The sequence below is a fragment of the Theropithecus gelada genome, chromosome 1 (genome assembly GCF_003255815.1).
Source record: "Theropithecus gelada isolate Dixy chromosome 1, Tgel_1.0, whole genome shotgun sequence".
Lineage (NCBI taxonomy): Eukaryota > Metazoa > Chordata > Mammalia > Primates > Cercopithecidae > Theropithecus > Theropithecus gelada.
The window spans coordinates 202,076,962-202,102,363 of NC_037668.1; the positions used below are offsets into that span (position 1 = coordinate 202,076,962).

General features: G+C 37.9%; 1 protein-coding gene and 1 pseudogene across 1 annotated transcript in view; one reads left to right on the forward strand and one right to left on the reverse strand.

The window, feature by feature from the left end:
- The window catches only part of RGS5 (regulator of G protein signaling 5), a 174,546-nt gene that overhangs the window by 55,056 nt on the left and 94,088 nt on the right, over positions 1 to 25,402 (forward strand). The window lies entirely within an intron of this gene.
- On the reverse strand, positions 22,769 to 25,124 carry LOC112613853 (annotated as a pseudogene).

Below are 25,402 nucleotides of genomic sequence, written 5' to 3' on the forward strand. Positions count from 1 at the left end.
TCCACGACACAGAAAAAAAAGTTCAGAAAACGTCATTTTCACTTCATGATTTCTATTTATGACCTATGCCCCTGAATTTGTATTCCCACTCTCTAACCCTTATAAAACTCAAATGATCTCCCAATGACACTAACCTGGCTGTATATATTGCAACTGTGGAACAGATTCACAATAGGAGTGCCATGTGTGGTATATAGATTGTCAGCTGCTCAACTCTAGGGTGCACAGTTTATAATCAAACTCAATCCTGGGCCTCCAGATGCTTTCAATTTGGATGACATATAAATGTGAGGGGAAAAGCATGAGAGAGTTGCATAGGATGGATATAGGCAAGAAGATGAGATGCCAGAAAAGGAAATGGTTATTAAGGTAGGCATGATTATGTGGAAGAGTTCTATAGAAACAGTGAGGATAAGTGAATTGAAACCTGAAAGATCCTTTCAGTTTGAAATGAGTCACAATTTCCGAAGGGTAATGGGAACAGAACCCTGAAGAGTAATTGAGAGGTTGAAATGCATTGACAAAAGAATATATAATCTTTTGAACAGTTGAGTAAAAGGAAGGAGAGATATAGGGGTTTAGTTAGAGAAGTATGCAAAGTTCAAAAAGAAGATTTATTGTTATTACTACTACTATTATTTATAGCCTACTTGAAAGGAGTTTAAAAAGAAAATAGTAAATGCAGGTTAGAAGAGGATGATAAAGGTATAAGTTGCCTTACAAGACTAGGAGATCAGATGTAGGAAATATGGAAATAAACTAGCATTGAAGTGAAAAGAGAAACCTCTTCCTTTGATATAGAATTGAAAATAGTGGGGATGAATATATATTTAAGTAAATGTTAAGATTGTAGGATCAAAGGTAAGATGGTAAGGGGGTTCATATCTACTGGCCATTTTTTCCCTGTGAACTTAAGGGATATGATCATCACTGAAGTTGCAGCAGAGATGGAGTAGGGATCCATCTTTACACTTAACAGTTTATGAAGTTTAAAGAAACTATGAACTAACCTTTGTGGGATACAGAAGAGACACTGGAGCAGTGATGGTGAAAGGTTTGTCAAACATTACAGGGCATACTACTGAGTTGGAGTCCACAAACTTCTAGGGGCAGTAATATACACAAGTATGTAATGTGCTTTTGCAATGTTCAGCATTCCAAGTGCACAAGTGGTGAAGCCATGTGTCTGGGTTTACTATGGAGGTAAATTCACAAGGTGGATTCAGAGGGGTAAGGGTCTATGGATTTTGAAGTGCTGGTGAGTATAAGAGATACACCATGGATCTAGATTGGTTAGGAAAAAAAGAGAAGTCATCAGGAGAGTGATGAACTGGGAGAACATAGGAGGATTTAAAGAACTATGTCTCAATGAGGTTAAAGAGCAAGTTGACATAGGGAAATATAGTGACTCTAAGGATAAGAGATCATAATCCGATATTGAAGTATTGGAATTTACCATTTCAGAGATGAGGGTACTCCAAGGTCAAGATTCAGCCATGTGTTTAAATTATTAAAGTGGAAGAAGGACTTTGAAGTCAAAAAGTTTAAGATAAGTTTGTTGGATAGTCATACATGTGCATGATACAATCATGAATGATCTTGGCAAGAGTTGGGACAGAAATGCAAATTGAGTCACACCAGAATGCTCAAGGATGAAATGTGTGGGGTGTAGGATAGAGGGTAAATAATGAATAAAAGAGCTTTTATTCAACTTAGAGTTTACAGCGTGGTATTCACAGATATTATTTCACTTAATTTTCACAATCTATCGAATAGACATGACTATTAGTCTAATTTTATAGACAAGGAAACTGAGATAGAAGTTGGGACTTGCCAAACAAACATCACTCAAGTTAGTAAGTGACAGAGCTGGAATTCAAGCCCATACTTTCTGACTGCAGATCTCATGTTCTTTCCAGGATAACATACTATCTTAGCTGAGATGAAATCGTACCCCTTGGGGCACACATTTAACAGAGGGTACTCTTTAGAGTACCCTTAAACCAAACAAAAAATAATACAAATGTGAAATTTAAGACCTCTTACTAGGTAAGGGTTGCTTTCCCGGAAGCAATGGTTGAAGAAAAGAATTTCCCCCAGTTTGTGCCAAAGAAAATGAAAGGCTTACATACGTACATCAGTCAAAACCTGTCCTCAGGTGCTCCAAGGTAAAGAGCAGAACCGACTCTCAGCCATACAGCATAGGTGCTTCTTAATATTCAATTTAACTCAATTACACCTGGGCAAAAATGTCAGGTGAAGGGATCAGGAAATAAGGCATGGAGCATTTAATATCCTACTTAAAAACAACATAAAAAATGGATGGTTCAGGTCTTATTGTTCATATCTTTCATGATTCTCATTTCCTCTCAAAGACAAAAGTACTGATAATAATTTAAACAAAATATTCCTGAAGCACCAAATCTTTCTGGGAACAAGAATCAGAGTCCCTGCTTTTAGACAACATTATGGTAAGTTCTTTCTTCTGTTTGATTTAACATAACTATTAAGGCAGGAAAACAAGATTTAATACTCTTTCCCACTTTCCTATAATTTTTGCTACTAGAGTTCATACATTACAAAAACAGTGAAGGAATGAGATTGGTCTTTGGGAGATGTTGGGGCTCCTTTCCTACCCAGTAATAGTAGTTAAAATATGGCAGGTGTTAACAAATGGTAAGTAAGTTATACTTAGCCTAATAGTTAATTGAGGGCATTGACCATTAGGAGAGAAAACATTCCAACTGTGGGAGATTCAAATACTCAAAAAAACATTTTTAGAGAGCTTTGAAAGGGAAAAGAACCTAGTTCAAGAATCTGAAGAAGCAACATTCCTTCTTGAATATGGACAGAGGTGAGTATTTGGAAGAATCAGGAAAGGGTCCTCTTTTAGGGAAATGCCTAGTGGGCATATTACCATGAGTTTAGATAGACTGGGCCCATAGATGGCAAGCCAGGAAAAAATTGAAATTACAGAAGATCTTTTATAAGATCCAAAAATGTTAAGCAAGTTACAGCTGCCCAGATTTCTTGAAAAGGATTTAAGCTGTAAAGCCCAAGCAATGAAGTCCCTGAGGTTCTTTATTTCATAAGATGTGGGTTTGGGTGTGGGTAGGAAGTGACTTAGCTGAGAGCTGAACTTCAGTCAGATGCTGCCCGACCAGTTTATGAAATTAATTTCACCTCCATGCCCAGTAGAGAATTTACCGCTACTCAAATAGATGCAGGAATCTCCAGCCCATGGAGATGCCTAGGGTCAGAAAGAACTTTGATGGAATAACAGTAATGCAAAAAGTTTCAAAACTCAGTGTGATCAGCTCTTCTTCCGGGACATAGACTGGTTTCTCAATTCCAGTACTAAGCATGTCAGCCAGTTTGACTACTGCCTCATTGCCTCTAGATTGTTGCCTCTATTATGGAGTAGATTATCTGATATTGTGTGGATTGCTTTGCTCAAGAATATCATTGTCCTAGATGCCAATTTGTGACACAGACCTAGATAATCTCACCTTGAGGAGGGAGGAGAGGTTGAACAACTGAATGAGAAATACTTTTTTTAAAAAATAAGAATGCAAAGATTTACTAAAAGAAGAATATAATAAAATAACATTTTTTGAAATATTATCCTTCCCCTCCATCATGTATCGCCATTTTCTTTACAAGTTAATAGTTCTATATAAGCCAACAGTTGTCGGTGTTTGTCATTCTAGGAATGGACAAAAAGCTTGTGAGCCTCTTGATCCTGGTTTGTTTTTCAAAGGCCTTTCAGGAAAGAATGGAGAGGATCCAAAATGTTTGGGAAATGTATAGATTGAGGGGTGAGGCATTTCCCACTGCACACTAGAAAAATATTCCTCCAGGTTTGGGAAGGGAAAGAGTACTAGAAGGGAGTTGTTGAGAACAGAGAGTTCTGTGGACCCAAGAAAGAGGAAAACCCTCTTCCTTTATTAATCTGATATAAGCCCAGGAAGGTGGTTTGAGGTCTGTGGTGGTCTCGAGATCAGAGGATGGACCTAGTTTCCTAAATGAGGATGCTCGGACTATGCAGGGAGGACCAAAGGCAATCTTTAGAAGATGGCTGAAAAGTAGCACAAGAATTCTTGTGTCGTTATGTATGAGAAGGAAGGGGCAGAGAAAACTGCCATACCTAGAAGAGCCACTGAGAGAGGACCATGAGAGAGGACCACTGAGAGAGTCATCACAGTGATGACTGGTGTGGATGGATGCATGAGGTCCAGACAGCATCCCTACCAGTCTTGGCCGATATAAGCTCCCCAACTAATCTTAGATTCAAACTGGGGAAAGGAGAGGAAGCACACAAATTTTGTACCATCCCAGTGGAATGTGAGCTTGAAATCCAGTTTAAGTCAAAGCACAAAAGGTAAATTTCAATCACATCTGAATTTGAGGCCTCAGATTTATGCAAGCTTAACTGCTGCTGTGTTGTAAACTTCATTCATTTGTATCTTGAGTTTCCAATTAGATGCATACCCTGAGACCAAATGCCTTACACATTCTTTCATTCCTTTCAGCACTTCATGGTCACACAGCCATTTAAACAGATACTTGTAGAGAAACTATAAGTTTCCAGGACTACTTAGTTTTTGAAGACACATCTTTGAACAAAATTGAGACTGTTCTTGATCTCATAGAGCTCACAGTCTAGTACAGGAAACAGACAATAATCAAAAGAACAAATACATGACATGTTAGGTAGTGGTTAAGTGCAGTAAAAAATATGAATCAAAGCAAGTGGAATATCTAAATTGTTCATTAATATTGGGTTTTTTTTCATTTTTATTTCAATAGCTTTTGAGGTACTAGTGTTTTTTTGTTATATGAATAAATTATATACTGGTGAATTCTGAGATTTTAGTACACCCATTACATTATGGTAATGTCTACATTATACCTAATATGCAATTTTTTATCTCTATGCTACCTCCCACCCTCCCCCTGCTGAGTCTACAAAGTTCTTTATACCACTCTGTAGGACTTTGGGTTAGAGTGTGCATTCATTTTGAATCCATGATATTTGCTCAATAAAACTGTGGAACTGAATTGACTGGAAGTCATACTCTTTAAAGCACTGGCGATAATTTCAATAAACTAAGACCATTTTCTAAAGAAAGCCAAAATAGGCAAATGAGAGAAACAAATATTTATATAGGATTAAAAAATTATGCAAACCATCCAAGGATTTCATCAATTAACTGCAAAGCAAGAGAAGTAAAAACAAAAATCACTCAAGAACTAAATTTATTTTTATTACTTCAAATTCAAATTAATTTCAAACTCAAGGTTCATGCAGTGTTATGGCATCATGAGAAAAAAGCATAGGCTTTGAAGCTGAATTCTGTATCCCTGTATTACATACAACACTGAAGATGGAAATGATTTATATGGATTATCATTGCTTATGATCATAGTGAAGCATGGGATATTTTGAATATCTAGAGGGTGCCCTCAGGGTTCTCTTTTGGAATTTGTGTGTGGCCTTCTTTTTCCAGCACTTAACTTCTGAACCTTGCCTTCCTGGAAGAGGATACAGTCAGTATGTTACCTCAGTACCCAGTGCTCAGAACTCCTGTTCCACCTGCAGTCCTCTCTAGCAAGTCTCTGCCCCTGCTGCCAGCCACTCTGGATTTTCTGATGCCATGTTCTTTCCCCTTTCCAACTCTTGAGACTTGCTTTTCCTAATGTCTTTTCTTCTAATCAGGCTACTTGAAGTTTCCTAATAGATTCCTAGCAAATTATGTAATACTAGTGAGTGATGAAAAACTTCTGTAGCACCCAGAAATCATGTGATAATAACCCCTTCTGGCTTTTAGGAGTTACATACCATATGGTCCCTCCCTGTCTCCAGCTGTACTGATGTTCTTTCAACATACCTGTGGTTCCTTCCATTAAAATTGTTTACCATACTGTATTGTGAGTTTGTTTATGGATCTGTCTTTCCTCAGGGACTGTGAGGTCTTTAAAGACTAAGACTGTGTAGCCGTGTGTGGTGGCTCACGCCTGTAATCCCAGCACTTTGGGAGGCAGAGGCAGGCGGATCACGAGGTCAAGAGATCGAGACCATCCTGGCTAACACGGTGAAACCCCATCTCTACTAAAAAAAAAAAAAAGATAAAAAAAAAAATTAGCTGGGCATGGTGGCGGGCACCTGTAGTCCCAGCTACTTGGGAGGCTGAGGCAGGAGAATGGCGTGAACCTGGAAGGTGGAGCTTGCAATGAGCCGAGATCACATCACTGCACTCCAGCCTGAGCAATAGAGTGAGACTCCGTCTCAAAAAAAAAAAAAAAAATTAAGACTGTGTCTTATTTTATCTTTTAACTACAAGCTTGATGTAAACTGGGAGGTCAGGTACCTTGTTCAACAAAATGAAGAAATAAACTAGCATCATAGTCATGTTATGTACATGGAACACCTTGGCTCTTTGCCTAGCATTATGTTAGTGATCTTACATGTATTAAAATATTCATTTTGGTGGAGTATGGTGGCTCACGCCTGTAATCCCAGCACTTTGGGAAGCCGACATGGGAGGATCACAAAAGCTTAGGAGTTCAAGACCAGCCTGCACAACATAATGAGACTTTGTCTTTACTAAAAGTTAAAAAAAAAAAAAAAACTAGCCAAGCATGGTGGCACACCTGTTGTCACAGCTACTAGGGAGGCTGAAGCAAGAGGACTGAGGATTGCTTGAATTTGGTAGATCAAGGCTGCAGTGAGCTATCATTGCACCACTGCACTCCACCCCAGGCAACAGAGAGAGAGACTGGCTCAAAAAAAATTGTACACACACACATTTTAGCATTTTCATCTTGAAGATAAGGGTGTGGATGTTTTGGTTAAATAACTTATGGTGAACATCTAATAGACAAACTTACCAGGCCAAGCCACAGGAAGCTTCAGTGGAAAGAGAAACTTTTTAGCAGATTTTTTTTTAGCTTTTAGCTTTCCCAAATCACATGTAAATGTTTCCGCCTCTGTGTACAATACCAGTTTTGGCTCTGGGATCCTGAATGAGTCATTGTACAAAGGCAAAGGCACAGAAGGGGAAAGGGCTTTGCCACATTTAAGCATTTCTATTTACTCCAGATTTATATCCATATTCCATCCACCCACAACTAAATTATGAAAAGGGCATTGTTTTGACAAGTTGTTTCCTTGAGACGATGTGGAATACTATCTTCATTAAGCTGCAGTTTTCCCAGAAGAATGCCTTGAGAAACTAGTTGGGGTTCTTCTCTAATAACATTCAAAACCATCAACTGATTCTTCTATGAACAGATTCAAACCACAAAGGTTGTAAACGACATTGGAAGAAACCAGACCAGCTACAGGCATTCATATTTTTTTCAGTGTAGGATGAAACTTGCTTGCATCCTAGCCGTACTGAGAGGGCCTGAGCTGGTGGGAACACAGCAGCTGAGGCCCAGCAATCCTGAGCCCTTCATCTCCCAAGGGAGCAGTGTCTTTTAAGGTGCCATAGGGATCAGTTAATTAGGCCAGACTGAGGTTCTTGGGTCATGTCTGAAAGAGGAAACGACAAAATCTTCATGGGAAAATTATGCAAAAATGAAAATAGCTGGAATATACAAGTATTATCTGGCACCCTAGGGAGATTGTAAGTATAGCCTGAAAAAGAAGTAGGCGGCAGAGATAATGGAAAAAAGAAAAAAGAACTGGATTAGAAGTTTAGACCCAGCTGTGTTACAATATTCCAGTGTGTGTTGGTCTCTTTCTCTAGGCCTCAGTTTCCTTCTAGGAAATGTCATTTCTAGTTACATTCTGTGAGATACTTTCTAGTGTTGAAATTCTGTGGTGCTGTTTTCAACTAAAGTCCCCTGGATTAAAAGCAAAATAGATACAAAAGAGAACATAAAACAAGATTAATTTTAAATGTGTGAAAAAGTAGTAACACGGAAATAGAAAGAGGGAAAAATTTGCGGGCTGGGAGTCTGGGCTTCTCTATCCACCTCACTTCTCACCCTACATCCAAACTTTGTATCTTAGAAAGAACAAAACTGGTGATGTTAGATCCTCAAATGGGACCCTTAAAATCCTCTTTGACTATGAGGAACCCAAAGAGGACCCTAGACTTAAAGAATCCTCTTTGACTATGAAGCCTTTTCTGATCCCACCCTCCCCAACCCCAGGTACCCCTTCTGTGGGTTTTTCACTTGCCCAGATAGAAATAAGCATTCTTCCTTTTTGCTTTAAATCACCCTTAGTACATATCTGCAAAAAACCACATCTTATTCTTTAATAACTACTTCTTTAGTTGTCCTAACTAGACTAGCCTGGACTAGAATGTCAACTACTTGATGAAAAGGATGCTGTCTGAATCACCTTGGTGTTCTCCAGACCCATGACAGTACTAAGCCCATAATAAAACCTCAAAAAATATACGTGCTGAGTAAATGGGAAAGTGAATGATTATGATGAAAAAGAAATTTGAGCACAGATAAAAGGGAAAGGTGGTTGACAATAGATTACCTTTCAAATCCTTTGCAAATCTGAGATTGTTAAACTTTTATTGATTCACTTAACCAAGTGGTTTTCTAAATATCTGTGATTTTGTGACTATCCTCTTCCCTACCCACCCTCACCACTGTGTTCTCAGACACGCTTACCTCTTTCTTGCACTTACACTTCTGCCTCTCTCTCCAGCACCCAGGATATCAGCATTCTTTGGCTGACTACTACATTCATCCTTCCCTTCCCTCTGTATCTATAAATGATTGCTTCTTCCCTAGTCTTAGGATGACAGGTTAAGAGAAAAGCATCTTTTAAACTGATTTCCAAATTGCCTAGGAGATGTACTTTTCTTTGTGAAGTTCCTTTTAAGCAAGGGTGCTGTTATAATTAATTATAACCCAGTTTTAATGATATTCTTCTTACTGGATGAATGTGTATCTGCCAATTGATTAATAAATCATCACAAGTCTATTCATCAGCTTCTTCCTCCTTCTTTCTCACTCTTCCTCCTTCTTTCTCACTCTTCCTCCCTTCCTACCTCCAAACCCCACTTAACTTTAAGAAAAATGGTCTTGGCCGGGTATGATGGCTCAGGTCTGTAATCCCAGCACTTTGGCAGGCCGAGCTGGGTGGATTGTCTGAGGTCAGGGGTTCAAGACCAGGCTGGCCAACATGGTGAAACCTGGTCTCTACTAAAAATACAAAAAAAAAAAAAAAATTAGTCGGGCATGGTGGTATGTACCTGTAATCCCAATTACAAGGGAAGCTGAGGCAAGAGAATTGCCTGAACCTGGGAGGCGGAGGGTGCAGTGAGCTGAGATCATACCACTTCTCTTCAGCCTGGGCAACGGAGTGAGACTCTGTCTCAAAAAAAAAAAAAAAAAAAGAATAAAAATGGTCTTGTCTGTCTTAGTTTATTCCTGATCATGATCACAGATTTTCAGTTTTGATTGAGATTAGAAAGAAATGATCAGAGAACTGATATGTAGATTTCAGAGTACTCTGACACAGGAAACCTGGAGCAGTGGAGGACTGCTTCAACACTTTGATTCTAGAAAAAGCAGAAAACACCTTGTGTTTTTATTAGGAAGGTGTTGCAAAACATTGGTTCATCCTAGTGAAATTTTCAGGATCATTTAAACACACTCAGTGCTCAAATCATACTTATTGTTTGGTGTTCCCAATCAGAATCATGCAACACTTTCATCACAGATGAGATTCCCATCTGCAACTGGATAGAGTACTGATATGAGTTAGAATTATAGGATGTCAAATGTGCTCCAGATTCTTCATTTTTACAGATGATGAAATTCGGGCTCAGGATAGAGTGGCCTATCCAAAGTTACACAAACAATTAATGGTAAATCCAAGGCTAGAATCCAATGTCTAGTGGCCATGTGTTAGCAATATAATGGTGTTTTCCAAACAGCTCCTATGAAGACTAAAATTCCCACCCTTAAATTCATTTCTTATTTGTTTTACATTTGTCCCCAGAAAACCCCAAGCAAAGCATCAATATGCAAGTCGGAAGAATGGTTCATTCTTATAGCATTCATTGCCATAAATTTGGTTCTTAGAGTAGTTTCTGATCCTTAGTAGAAAGTAGAATTCTGAGAGAATTGAGAACACTTGGATGTTGGGAGTGAAAGGAACTTCCTAGAACAATATCTTCAGGTATGTGTTTTGCAGAACATTTGTGATCTATAAGATGTGAATTATGGACCAAAAAAAAGAGATAATCTTGGTCAAATCAATTGAGAAATGTCGAAATGTAGTTAAATTAATTTTTTAAAGACTTTTGCTCCACAAAAGACCCTGTAAAGAGGATGAAAGAACAAGATCAGATGGAGAAAATCTTTGCAAACCAAATACCTAACAAAAGACTTTTATGTAGAATATATAAAGAACTCTCAAAATTCAACAGTAAAATTTGGAAAATGAGCAAAAGACAGGAAAGACATTTCATCAAGAATATATGAATGCAAAATTATTAATGATGTTCAACATGCCCACTAGAATGGCTATAATCAGAGAGACATGCAATACCAAGTGTTGGGAAGGATGTGGAGAAACTAGATATTTCATACATTGCTGATGGGACTGTAAAATGGTACAGCTACTCTGGAAGATAATTTGGCAGTTACTTAGTAAACTAATATATATTTAAGATATAACCCAGCAATCATGTTCCTGGGTGTTAATCTCAGAAAAATGAAAACATACATCCACAAAAATACATGTATATGAATATTCGTAGAAGCTTCATTTGTAATAGCCAAGAATTGGAAACAACTCAAATGCTTTTCAATGAATGAATGTTTAAATAAATGGCAGTATATACATAGCACAGAAAATGCGTCAATTGATACGTGTAGCAACATGGATGGATCTCAAAGGAGTTACGCTGAGTGAAAATAAGTCAATCTCAAAAGATTATACATGATCGTATGTATGATTCCATTTATATAACATTCTCAAAGCGACAAAATTGTAAAGCTAGAGATAGTGGTTGCTGAAGACCAAGGGCACAGCTCAGTGTAACTATAGGAGTAGCACAATATCTAGGTTGGAGTTATAAATCTGGGAGCCATCAGCATACAGATAGCATTTAAAGCTATGAGACTGGATGAGATCACTTTGGGGTAAGTGAAGATAGAAAAGATGAGAAGTCCAAGGACCAAACTGTGGGTTCTGATACATTAAGAATCCACAAGAAAAGGAGGGATCAGCATAAGATATTAAAAGACATGGCCAGAGAGTGTTAGAGTGGTCAGATTGGGGGTGATTTTTCTCTTTACATTTTCTTTACTGTGGCTTTATTACTTGAAAAATTTTTTAAAACATCCAAATATATCTCTCTTCTTTGATGTGTTTGTAAACTCCTTGAAGACAGAGCAAATCTATGTCTTTATTTGGGATTGTTTATATACTTCAACTCCACTGAGAAACCAATATTCTTCACAGAGAAAAAGATTGTTAATTTAAGGAATACATTAGCTAAGGCATTCAGTAGGCATGATAGAGGATCGAGTTCATCTCGTATAGGTTTGCGTTGTCTTACATAAATGTAACTTGAGGAAAAAAGAAAAATTATAAAATGTGTTACTAGATAACCTTCAGGGTTGAATTTTCCCTCTTCCAGATTCTAAGCTTCATAAGGTCAGGAACAGTATCTCTCCAGTTCTTTGCACAACACTTTCCATTTAGTAAAGTTCCATAAAATTTGAAACATGTTTGTCTGCTAAAATCCCCCAAAACCCAAATGCTACATTTAGGAAAAATTCTTTTGCCAGTAACTGAGCTCTGTGCAGAACTTGCTTATAATTTTTATATGTTCAAATTTTTTCCCTTTTATGGATGGAGTTTTATAGATCATAAATTCAGCTGCTCAGACAACCCTGGAAGTTATTTATTCTTACTCTCTCTACCAATCCTCTTATGTTGAATTACTGACTCAACAGAGCTTAGCTGAAACTGGCACTTTTCTAACACTAATAATATTTTCTATTTTTTGGGAGTTTTTCTGCCAAGAGCTTAAAAAAGTAATGAGGTAGGCAGTAAAAGGCATTTCCTCTCCGAAGGCCAAATCTTGAAAGCTCACATCAAGATTTGCATCAGCCAATGTAAGACTTTCTCCATTCCCACCATACCTGACTTTAGTAGCTTTTCTTTAGCAGAGATTTAGGGAATGTGGGTTCTGCTCGTAGACAAATCATTTAATCTCAAAGCTGTAATGACTCGATTATAATGCTATAATCACCACATCACCTTCGCATCTCATAATTTTGCTGTGGGAACATCTGAGACAATATTCACAAGTGGGTTCAAGACATATTGATGGTTAAAGGCCACTGCCCTAAATACAGATGTTCTTTACATATTTGTCTTTGGCTCTCTTTTTTCTTTGCACTCATTTATGATAATTGCAGTGATTGCTTCCAAAAGATTAAATCTGCTACTTGTATCCCCAGTCTTCCTCTCTCTCTAATGCTCAGTTCTGGATAATCAGTAAGTAGCTCTGTACCAACAAAGCCTAGGCTATGTTTTAAGAAAAGCTCAGGGACCAACTGGAGAACCCAATGATCATCTTTGGGGCCTTGTGTCCTGAGTCAGCCCAGATTCATTAGGTGGTATTAAGTTAAATGAATTAGCTGAGTACTTCCAGCCTCAAGCCCATATTAATCTAAGAACTGTGGCAGTGATGTACCTAACAACAGGAATACCACGTACTGAGCCAGGGCAGCTGAGAGAAGGCAGAGAAAGATAAATAGATGAGAATCATAACTAGCAATTATTAGTGCTTTATGATGTTAACTCATCTATCACCAAAAGCTTGCATGGCAATTACCATCTTCCCCATTTTATTTTATTTTATTTTATTATTTATTTTGAGATGGAGCCTTGCTCTGTCGCTCAGGTTGGAGTGCAGTGATGTGATCTCAGCTCACTGCAACCTCTGCCTCCTGGCTTCAAGCGATTCTCCTGCCTCAGCCTCCCAAGTAGCTGGGACTACAGGCGACTGCCACAATGCCCGGCTAATTTTTGTATTTTTAGTAGAGACAGGATTTCGCCATGCTGGCCACGCTGGTCTCCAATTCCTGACCTCAGGTGATCCACCCGCCTTGGCCTCCCAAAGTGCTGGGATTACAGGGGTGAGCCACGGTGCCTGACCTTCCTCATTTTATTAAAAAGGAAACAGCAGCATGGAAAGAGTGAGTGATTTTCTCAAATAAATATTAAGGGTTTGGCAGAAGGTTGGAGTCACAGTTTAATAATCTTTCATTTAGTGAAAAACATAAATAGAATGATAACAAACACACTAATTAAGAGACTATTGCCATAGCGCAGGTGGGAAGATGATGGAGACTTAAAAGCTTCTATGTGGAAGAACTTATTCTTTCTTCCTTACATTTCCATAAAGGAGACACTTCTACTGTACTCCTCATAGAGAAGATAATATTGAAGTGAATACTTCCAGTCTCTCCATCTTCACCTATATTTATTCCAACTCAGGGAGCAGAGATAGCTGATTTGAAATTTAAGCACCTCATGCCCTATACGGTGACTTTACTTAAGGAATGTTTATTCAGTTGAATGGCAATATGAGCACATTTCTCTTGTACCTTTTTGTGTTTTCTGCCCTGGGTTTTATGAGGGAACAGGGCTTTCTCACCTCTTCCTCCCATTATGAAGCAGGCAAAGGGGCAGTTTTTCTCCCACTTGGTTGAGGTGGGCTATTCTTCAGCTTCCTCCTTGACTTTTGGATGAGTAAATTGGGCTCAAATGTTCCCACCCATTGGTGCTGATGTCCACATTTAGGGTGAGGTATAAAGATGGTCACAAGTCAACCCCAGTTACAATCTCAAATCCAGCTTCACCAAGAAGCTGTCTATTTTGTTTTACTGACAGCCAACAATAAAGCTGACTCTCTTCCTTCTATCTTTCTAGACCTGTTAGGGTGCTAAGGAGAAGATGAGTTATTAGCACCCAACAGAAGCACCAGTGGGGATGGAAATACAAGGTTCACATTCACTGAGCTGTGGTTTTTTATTTTTTATTTTTTAATTTTTCCAGGGAAATGGGTATTCTTGATATTTAGAGCAAACTCTGCTTCTCTGTTTAATCAGTTCCCAGAACAAGGAAATGGGTTAGTCTCTCTGAGCCTTAGATTCCTGATCTGTAAAATAAGGATTAAGGATAGCTCATTTTAAACAAGAGTAATGCTATTTTCTACCCCCTTAGGCTCATAAGAGGATATGTACAGAGCCTGGTGAGTTTTATATCATCTCATCTTGAATGACAATCAAAACTCCTTCTGGGCCTCCAGGACACCCTGATGGAGTGTCAGCAGTTATTAAAGTAAAAGAGCAAAGATAAACAACAGGAGTCTTTGATCCTGGGGCCTGGTAATAGTCCATTAAAAAAAACAGAGGATGAGATCCAGTTATGCTCTCTAACCCTATTAAAACCTAGGCAGATCTGACTCTGCATGTTTCCTGGGCCTGCTGACCTTACCCAGATCTAATAAAGAAAGTGGTTTTATCTTTGCTTTTACTAACACTGTCACTCTGTGTACTAAGGGAGGTAATAAGGGTGAGAAGAGAGTGGGATCTGGAAAGTTGAGCACCAGCTGTCCTAAGTACGTATTTATGAGATACCCTTTGTGTCTAATGTCTCTTTTCCATGGAAGAAACAGTCAGGGCCCATAGAGATTGATGATATGCTCAAAGTTACCGAGCAAGTTGGAGTAGGAAAAACTAAGAAAATGAGTTAATTGATTGAAAGAACATTCATTGATCATCCACCATGGGCCAACATTGTACTAGGCTGTAAGAGTAGGATTAAAAATATGAATAAACATGAGTCCTTTCTCATCCCTTAGGAGCAATAAAATATTGATGGTTCTATTAGAGAACATTGTAAAAGATGTAACAAGATCACTGAGTGGGGAGTGCCCATTTTTCTAGAAGAAAAGATTCAGAACATCACTATCAAAAAGTTATATGTTATATAAATTATATATCAAAAAGGTTATATATAAAACCTATACATATTCATATATGTCATACATATACATACATACATATATATATATATATATCAACTTTTACCCAATTCAATTGCAATGTAATTTCCATAACTGGAATATGGCATATATAGGTGATTTAAAGTGGCATATATAAGTGATTTAAAAATATTTTTAGTAGAGTTAAATGCAATTTAATTGGATTTGTTTGCCTGATAGTGAATCTTAATAGTTACTGATTGCATATTAAATTGATCTAAATTAGCAGATTACCCCGTCACAGATAATATGCTTAGAAACATACAGCTTAAGAATGGCACCATCACTGGGCTGAGAAAAACCTTGAAAGCTCAACAATTCATTTGACTAGAACAAAACTCACATTTTCTTATCAGTTCTTTTCTTATAATTATTCAGATGATTATTTTCTTTCCAGCTTTTATTTTAGATTTAGGGGGGACATGTACAGATTTGTTACATGGGTAAATTATGTGTTGCTGGGGTTTGGTATACAGATTATTTTCTCACCTAGGTAATGAGCATAGTAGTATCCCATAGGTAGGCTTTCAATCCTCGTAGGCTTTCAATCCTCACCCTTCTCCCACCGTTCACCCTCTAGTAGGCCCTGGTGTCTATTATTCCCTTCTTTGTGTCCATGTGTACTTAATGTTTAGCTCTCACTTATAAGTGAGAACATGCAGTATTTGGCTTTCTGTTCCTACATTAATTCACTTAGGGTAATGGCCCCCAGCTGCATCCATGTTGCTGCAAAGGACATGATTTCATTCTTTTTATGGCTATGTAGTATTCCATAGTGTATATGTACCACATTTTCTTTATCCAGTCCACTGTGGATGAGAATCTAGGTTGATTCCATGCAGATGACTATTTTATGTATATTGGAATGACTTTCTAATTTTTGGAAAGTTTATCATTGCAATGAATTCCAGAGGAATCAGCAGGTAAAACTAGACTCATCATAGATTGCTCGCAGACACAAGTGGGTTTTGTAACAATATATCACTGTAAGAAGAACTGTTCTTCCCAGTGATTAGAGTTGTAGTAAAGTGCTTGGGGTTTTTTTGTTTGTTTGTTTGTTTGTTTGTTTGTTTTCTGAGACAGAGTTTCACTCTGTCGCCCAGGCTGGAGCGCAGCAGCGCACAATCTCGACTCACTGCAACCTCCACCTCCTGGGTTCAAGCGATTCTCCTGCCTCAGCATCCTGAGTAGCTGGGACTAGAGGCGCGCGCCACCATGCCCAGCTAATTTTTTGTATTTTTTAGTAGAGATGGAGTTTCATCGTGTTAGCCAGGATGGTCTCGATCTCCTTACCTCGTGATCCGCCCTCCTTGGCCTCCCAAAGTGCTGGGATTATAGGCGTGAGGCACCACACCTGGCCCTGTGCTTGGGTATCCTTTCTCACAAATGGCTGCTTGTTTTTAACTGATGGCCAACTTGAAGGCATAATCTGAGTGATGTATCTGAAGAAGATTATTCTACCTCAACTCCACAGAACGAAGTGGAGTTATTTTTTAAGCTACTTTATTTTTTAAGCTACTATTTATTGAGCACACACAATGGATCAAGTGCCATTTTAGATGCTTTTTATGTATTATCATAAGTAATCCTCATAAACCTTTGAAATTGGTATTATTATACCCATTTTTACAGATGCATAATCAGAAATTCCAAGAGGTAAAATAATACATCTAAATTTACACAGGTACTAAGTGGTAAAACTAGGATTTGCTTTTGCATTCTCAATTGTAATACAGTAATCACTATGCCAGGCATTTCGGATGATGTGGCAATACAAAAGCCTTGGTTCCTGATTTTTAAGATCTTACAATATGCTTGGAAAATCAGATATTTATGAAAGCAAAATGATGTCAATGCTAAAGTTTTAGAAGCAAAATCTTACAGCAATATTTAAAAAGAAAAAATATAGATAGGTTTCTTGGAATTTTGTGAAACTTCAAAAGAAAATATTTTCAACAAGTTATCATGGGGAAAAGAGAACTCCAGGCAAGTGTTCTGGTACAAGTATGTGAGCTTTGCTCAGATGTCCATGGGTAGGTGGCTGAATAGAGTTCATGGTGCAGTACATGAGGGATATAGGAGAGGATTAAGCTGGAAAAGTGGAAGTAAATGAAAAGAGCAAGACCACAGACTACCTATCCTGCAACACACACAAAAGGAAGAATTTTAAAGCTATGAATATTCTGGTGTATTTCAGGATTTCTTAGTGGGAAAAAATCTTTTTCATTGTTGTTTTGAGGAAATTTACTCAGCAGACTATATTCAATAATGTAACCTAAGATTTTATTTCTCAGACCTTCTCTTTCCAGTACCTCCTATCTATCTAGATAATATGGAAGCCAGGGAGAAGAATGAAAACCCAAGATCTATGAGCCCTTATGGCATATGAAAAGTGGGTGTTATCTGAAAAGTAGAACTCTAGATGAAACCAGGCCTTTCCCAACAATGGAGCCCAGGACAATGCTGTCTTCAGTGTCCATGCCATTAGACTTGTTATAGATGAGCTTCTATAATGATGGCTTTCTGGTTAATTAAACCCTCTGAATGATTCTGTATAACACTGACTTCTGTGATTCATCACAGAACAAGTCTTCATTCTTTCGTGGATTATTACTGTTTTCGGTGACTATATTTGGTTGTTTACTCTTTTTGGCACCAATCACCCAGTGAGTCAACAACCATTGTGAACAAATTACCCTCATTGTCTTTTCTGAGTCTCTTAATTTACTTTATTTTTCATTTGTTGCAAATGTCATTGTTTCTGCTAATGTTGTTTTTAAACATCTGTCAAGATAAAAAATTAAAAAAAAATCACTTGTAATCCTTGTAGCTTGTTTTCTTCATGAGTTGTAGACGCTACTGTATGATAAACCTCAAGCAGTTGGGAAAAATATGTTTGATAAACTACTGTGTTAAATGCTTTGGAGATCATTCCTGAGCAGGAGTAGCATAATGCATTAGTAAGTATATAGTGAAACTTCAGGAGAGATGGAAAGTGTTTACTCATTGAAGTAATTTCTGGGAAAGAAACTTGGAACAGACTTTAGAGGATTCTGTGTTCTGTTTCTGGGTCTTCTTTTGTTAAAATGGCAAAATTATAGCTTTGGAAATGATGGGCTTTATCTTCTTGACTCTAGACCTCAAGCTGTTTCCAGTAAATGCTATTACCAAATTACTCATTGACTTGAAGTACATCACAAATTGACAACAATAATGAAAATGGCAATAGTAGTAATGTTAGCTCTCAGCTATTGTGTGCATACAGTAGGTCAGAACTATACTAAATCCTTTTCATAGGTTATTACATTTAGTGTTTAACAAAACTTAAAACTAAACATTTTAACTCCATTTTATATTAGAGTTTAATTATCTTAAGCAAAGTTACACAGTGAAGGAGCCAGTCTTTTGTTTGATTCTAAGGCCTGTGTCCTTAACCAATACAATATTCTATCTCTCAGATTCAGAGTCTTTTTCAAACCAACACGTGTATATGTGTGTGTGTTGTGTGAATGTGTGTAAATGTCTCCTCCTTCTTTTTTTTAAATATTACTTTAAGTTCTGGGATACATATGTTGAATGTGCAGGTTTGTTACAAAGGTATACATGTGCCATGGTGGTTTGCTGCACCTATCAACCTGTCATCTAGGTTTTAAGCCCTGCATGCATTAGGTATTTGTCCTAATGCTCTCCCTCCCCTTTACTCCCAACCCCGAACAGGTCCCAGTGTGTGATGTTCCCCTCCCTGTGTCCATGTGTTCTCACTGTTCATCTCCTGCTTATGAGTGAGAACATGCAGTGTTTGGTTTCCTGTTTCTGTGTTAGTTTGCTAAGGATGATGGTTTCCAGCTTCATCCATGTCCCTGCAAAGGACATGAACTCATTCATTTTCATGGCTGCATAGTATTCCATGGTGTATATGCACCACATTTTCTTTATCCAGTCTATCATTGATGGGCAGTAAATGCATCCTTCTATGTATAAAGATACCTATACAAATGTATCTTTGCACTTCTGAGTATAGAATGTTTGCAAACATGTAGTAGAACTATTACCACTCACAGTAAGCTGCAGCTATAGAGACTCCTTTTATTCTCTCTTCCCTACAGTCCAACCAATACAGCTTTGCAGAAGTAACTTTATTTTAAATAGATCTGATGATGTCACTACTGCCCTCAGAAAACTTTAGAAGTTCCCTATAGAAAATGTAATAAACCCTAAACTCCTCAGCCCTCTGTAAACATTTCCCCTGCTGAACTTTCTAATCCTATATTTCATTACATCTTCCCTCCAATTCTAAGCTCTTCTTATAGTAGGCTACCATCATTCCCACCAGTATACACACAGTTTCCTGACTGTGTATCTTTTTTTCATGCTGTCCCTTCTGCCTGACATTCAATACTTGTCCTAAGTCTTAAACATCTTTTAAGACCCAGATGAAAACACTTAAGAACAGAATCTGCCTTATTTTCTCATTAAATATTACATTTGATTATGGTGTGTTTTAAAGTTTGCCTTAGAGCATAATACTCACTTGTGCATGCATCTATCTTATCTCACAACTCTCTTCCACCTGTGCTCCTTTCAAGCACGAGAACACCTGGTTTATTTTGTATTTACAATTTCTTGCATAATGCTTAACACATGCTCAGAAAATGTTGGTTAACTTGAAGCAAATATTCACTAATGTTATTTATTTTTATAACTACTTCATTCCACCAGTGCAAAGAATGTACCTATGCTATGAAATGGCCAAAATGTAAATATTTTTCTGACATATTTAAAAATATGCCATGTTTGATCCATTATCTCTCTATCCTCAAGGAGCCACTAACTCAGATGTTTATGTCAAAACTTTTATATATCTCATCTATAAGACATGAATCAAAAATTTTTAAAAAGTTATTATTTTAAGAAAGCTCTTTCTATACAATGAAGAGGTTTAATTCAATGCCTCACTTCCTTTATTCCAGTGCTAGCTGTGAAACGTGAAGAAGTAGCCTGAGGTGCTTGAGATTAATACTCTATGGACAATTAATCTAGTTCAATCTTGAGCATAGAATACTTAATACAAGTACTATACTTATGTAGCCATTCATTTTCCTAACAAAGACTGATTATATCCCCAGGAAGTCAACCACAGCTCTCCATCACTTACAGTCACTGGCCAAAACTTCATTACCAGTGAAAATAGTGTGTCTTTTTCTATTTTAAATATTTATATATTATTTTTATACATGAATATCTGTGTATGTCACTGTTCTCTATCTTAAACTAAACATTTAAGAATGGAATGGCCATGCCAAAGTCTGGTCAGCCTGATCATTTCAGTCATTTTAATTTAAAGAATGAATTGGATCAGCAACTTAATGATCTGAGTTAAGCTGGTTTGGAAATCAGATAATGTGAGAATAAACGACCGTGGGTTGCATAAGTGTGATCCATACCTACCTGGGAGGAAACCACAAACCAGAATAACCATAGTCTGAAACATGGGGTGGAAAAATAGTTTCATCACAAGAAAATATTTTACTCCCAGTTTCTTCAGGTAGGGGAGGCCCTTCTAGAGAGAGACAAAATGCAACTATACCTAACAAGAGTTTAGAGCAGTGGAAGGGAATCTCCCAGCTATGTTCAGACCAGAAGATAATATTTCAAGTAAGCCACAGAGGTCTTCATTCATTCATTTAACAAGGCCTGCTCTGTGCCAGGCACCATTTTAAGAACTGGGGATACGGTTAAGAACAACAACAAAAATCTGCCATTATTAAACTTACATTCTAATCTGAGAAGAAAATAATCAAATGAACACATAATACAATATCAGTTATTATAGAAGAAAAGTAAAGTAGGGTCAAGACATCTAGCATTTGGGGATAAGTCAGATAACAGATAGAATTTCAGAGGGAGTGGTCGGGGTCTCTTACCTGAAGACAAGTGAGCAGAAACCCAAAGAAGGCAAGGAAGCAAGCCATGAAGAGATCTTAGGAAGAGTGTTTCCGGCAAAGAGAACAACAAGTACAAAGACTGGGTGAGAGTGGTTGGTGGGTTTGAGGAACAACCAATAAAGTCATAGTGCCTGGGGCACTGTGAGCTAGGGGTAGAGTGACTGAACATAAGATCAGAGAGGTAGCCAGGAAGAAGATCATGTTAGACCCAAGCACAGATACTTTTTTAATTGAGGTAAAATTTACATACAGTGACATGCATAGATTTTAGGATTAGATAACTTTTTTAAAATTTAGGAATAGGATCTCACTTTGTTGCCCAGGCCAGAGTGCAATGGCTTTTCCTAGGAATAATTGTAGAGAACTATTGCCTCGATCTCTTGGGCTCAGTAGATCCTCCTGCCTCAGCCTGCTGAGTAGCTGGGGCTATAGGTATGTGCCATTACACCTGGCTGAGATACATTTTGACAAGTATATTCATTCATGTAACCATCATCTCAAACAAGGCACAGAATATTTCTATTTTGGCCTGGTACAGTGGCTTACCACCTGTAACCTCAGCACTTTCAAAGGCAGAGGCTAGAGGATCACTTGAGTCCAGAAGTTCAAGATCAGCCTGGGCAGCATAGCAAGACTCTGTCTTGGCAAAACATTTAAAAATTAGCCAGATGCAGTGGAATGCATCTGTGGTCCCAGCTGCTTGAGAGACTGAGGTGGGAGGATCACTTGAGCCCTAGAGTTTGAGGCTACAGTGAGCTGTGATCACAACACTGCAGCCTGGGTGAGAGAGTGAAACCCTCTCTCTAAATTTTTTTTTTCCAATTATCCCTAAGAGTTCCTTCATCTCCACTTCCAGTCAATCTCCACCCTGTCTCCTGATGCATATGGTCTAGTTTTTCTTTTTCCCACCACGAATTAGTTCCACCCATTCTAGAACTTCATATGAATGAAACCATAGAGTATACATTCTTTTGATAAGGCTCTGTTTGTTCAATATGTCTTTAGATTTATTTATGTTTTTGTGTACACTATTAGTCAATTCTTTTTTTAACTGCCGATTAGTTAATATTCCAATATATGACCATTCCACAATTATTTATCTATTTTTCTGTTGATATTCATTTGAATGTATTCTAATTTCTGACTATTAGGAATAAAGATATTATTTTATATAACTCACTGTGTTGACATATCTTTGTATTTCTCTTGGGTAAATACTTAGAGTGGAATTGCTGGGCCATAGGGCAAGTGTATTTTTTCCTTTTAATGAAAAAAAAAACCTGCTGAACAGTTTTCTAAAATAGTTGTACCTTTTTTCAAGTTCTTTTGAGGCACTCATTTATTTATTTTGGAATTCAGATAAGAACAAACACATCATAGACAGTCATTGTACAAAGTAATTCAGTTATCTCAATTGCAATTAATAAACATTTTTTCTTCAAGACAGTTAACACTTTTTCAGATCAATCTGAGTGCCACCTTATGCAAAAACTAAATTTAAAAAAAAGTCTAAATAGATTAAGAGAGTAGAAGCCAATTATGCTTTTCTCAGTTGGAACTATTTCAACAAAACTGTTTCAGTAATATAAATCAGATCAAGAGGAGGTGAACTTCAGTTTAATTCCTGAAATACAATTCATAAAATAAGACCTTTATGTTTAAGAGGTCCTTTAAACTGGCTTTTATTGTACTGTCATTTCCAAAATCTCACTAAGAGGGAGAAGGAAAAAAAAACCTTATTTAAAATGTTCTGACTTTTAGTAGCCACTAGTTTTATGTCTTCTTTATGCCATTTCGAAGGGAATCTTTTTCCATTTGGTAACCACTTTTCTTTTTCTTTCTTTTTTTTTTTTTTTTTTTTAGAGACGGATTCTTGCTCTGTCACTCAGGCTGGAATGCAGTGGCGCGATCTCAGCTCACTGCAACCTCTGCCTCCCAGGTTCTAGCAATTCTCCTGCCTCAGCCTCCCGAGTAGCTGGGATTATAGGCACAGGCCGCCACCCCCAGCTAATTTTTTTTTTTTTTTTTTTTGGATATTAATAGGGATAGGGGTTCACCGTGTTGCCCAGGCTGGTCTTGAACTCCTGAGCTTAGGCGATCCACCCGCCTCGAGCTCCCAAAGTGCTAGGGTTATAGGCATGAGCCACCGTGCCCGGCCGGTAACCATTTTTTTCCCACTGTTCTCCCAGCTGTGGTAACAGAACCCCAATTTCTTTCCCTGAAGAGATCCCCACTTTCCTGACGTCGTGACACTTGCAGGAAATGGGATTCACCACTGCTGCATTTCCTTTCAGAGACAGTGCTCTCCTTGGTACCTCAGTAGCTCACATACACGAGTAGTTGCATCACGTTCCCTAGAACCTATAATGAAGTCTTAATCGAGTTTTAATGGTTCTGAACTATCCGTTGCTTTAACTAAATCTTTCATATTTTTAACCATAAATAATCCAAGGCTTTTCTCTTTTGGTGCAGTCTTCGACCTCAAATCCACTTTTGCAACATCATCCTATCATTTCAATAATGAGGCGAAAAGAGTCATTGACTTTGGTGAAAAACTTTCAGCATTTTTACTGACCTTATTAAACTCTTCTGAACTTTAATTAGCAGGTAAACCTACATAAGGAGCCACATCAAGATCACAGATAAGGGGAATCAAATGATTTACATGGTTACCAACAAATTTTTTTCAGTTCCACCCAAATCGTCATTCCTGATATTCCAGCCAAGCGTTTTGCATTTTCTGCAATTGTTTACAAAGTCTCAGGACCGTGGTCACCAGGTTGCTCTACAATTGTCCCATAAAAGTGTAGGAAGGTCTAGCTAAGTTGGGAAGAATATTAAGAGGAAAGTTCAACCTGTGCTAAGTGGAAGCTCATGAGTTTCTTATTTTAATTTAACAATCAACACTGTGAGAGTTTCTGCAACTCCTGGAGCATTTTGGAAATTTGAACTTGAATATTGCTGCAATTTTCATGTTTACTTAAAAGAAAACATTTGGATTTTGTTCTAACTTATCCTGTTCAGATTGTGGCAATTAATATGATTTTGACACTGAATTCTCTAAGGTGTTTGAACCTTTCCAAATAATGTTATTTGCAGTTCCTGTTATTATTTTCAAGGATATATGTAAATAATTATAAGATTTAATTAGTAAGAGTATTTATCAGCCAGTCATGATCCGTACAAGTATTTTTAAAAAGCAGTACTCTTATAAAACCTGAAATATCTTAAAAGTATAAGATAATCCTCTTTTATTTCTGTTTGGCATGTCCAACAAATCTAACTTTCTTATTTTTTAAATCATAACCATTAAAGTCATCAAATAAGATATCATTCAAATCTTAAAACAGAATTTACAGGGACAGCCTTGTGTTTAGCATCTTTCTGCCGGTCCGTTGTGACTTCGACTTCAGCATATCATCCGTCAGTGGCAACATCAATCTCTAGTGTAGTAATCTTAACGTTTTCTTTGTGAAGCCTGGCAGTAATTGTTCTGCGCTCTTCTCCTTTGTTGTTTATCATCCAAATCCTGGCTGCCTGAAACATCGTCTTCATCTGAGTAGGAGTGGCAGTGTTGGCAAAGTCTACATTTCCAGGCTTTAGTCCACTGAATAAACCCCTCACTGTTCCTGCCCTCCTGCTTTTTTCTTTTTTCTTTTTTCTTCTTCTTTGAGATAGGGTCTCTGTCACCCAGACTGGAGTACAGGGTTGCTATCTCAGCTCACTGCAACCTCCACCTCCTGGGCTCAAGTGATTCTCTTGCCTCAGCCTCCTGAGTAGCTGGGACTACAGGTGCGTGCCACCGTGCCTGGTTAATTTTTGTAGAGACAGGGTCTTGCCATGTTGCCCAGACTGGTCTTGAACTCCTCAGCTCAAGCAATTTGTCCATCATGTCAGCCTCCCGAAGTGCCAGGATTACAGGGTGAGCCACCACACCTGCCCCCTCTGCTATTCTTAATTCATGATTCTCTTTCACAAGTAAATTGTCAAACTCTTCAATCCTTCTGAGAAAAGTGACTGGAATTATGGAGACTGCCACTTCATTGTAAATAGACATTGCTTCGGAAGGCAGACTACTACAACTACAGCTCAACGCTGGCCTGTGCCAAGGATACACAGGTCTCAGCATCTGGAGAGAACATCAGCAGCCTTACAGGGACCCCGCCGATGCCGCACCCATGTTTCATTCCCTTCAACAATGTTCCAGAGTTCTGGTTCTTCCACATCCTACCCAACATTTAGTGTCATCAATCATTTTAAATTTTAATCTTTTTTTGTAAGTGCATAGAACCATCTCATTGTGGTTTCAATGTGCCTTTTTTTTTTTTTTTTTTTTTTTTGGACATGTAATGATGTTGAACCCTTTTTCATGTGTTCATTGGCCTTTTTTTTTTTTTTTTTTTTTTT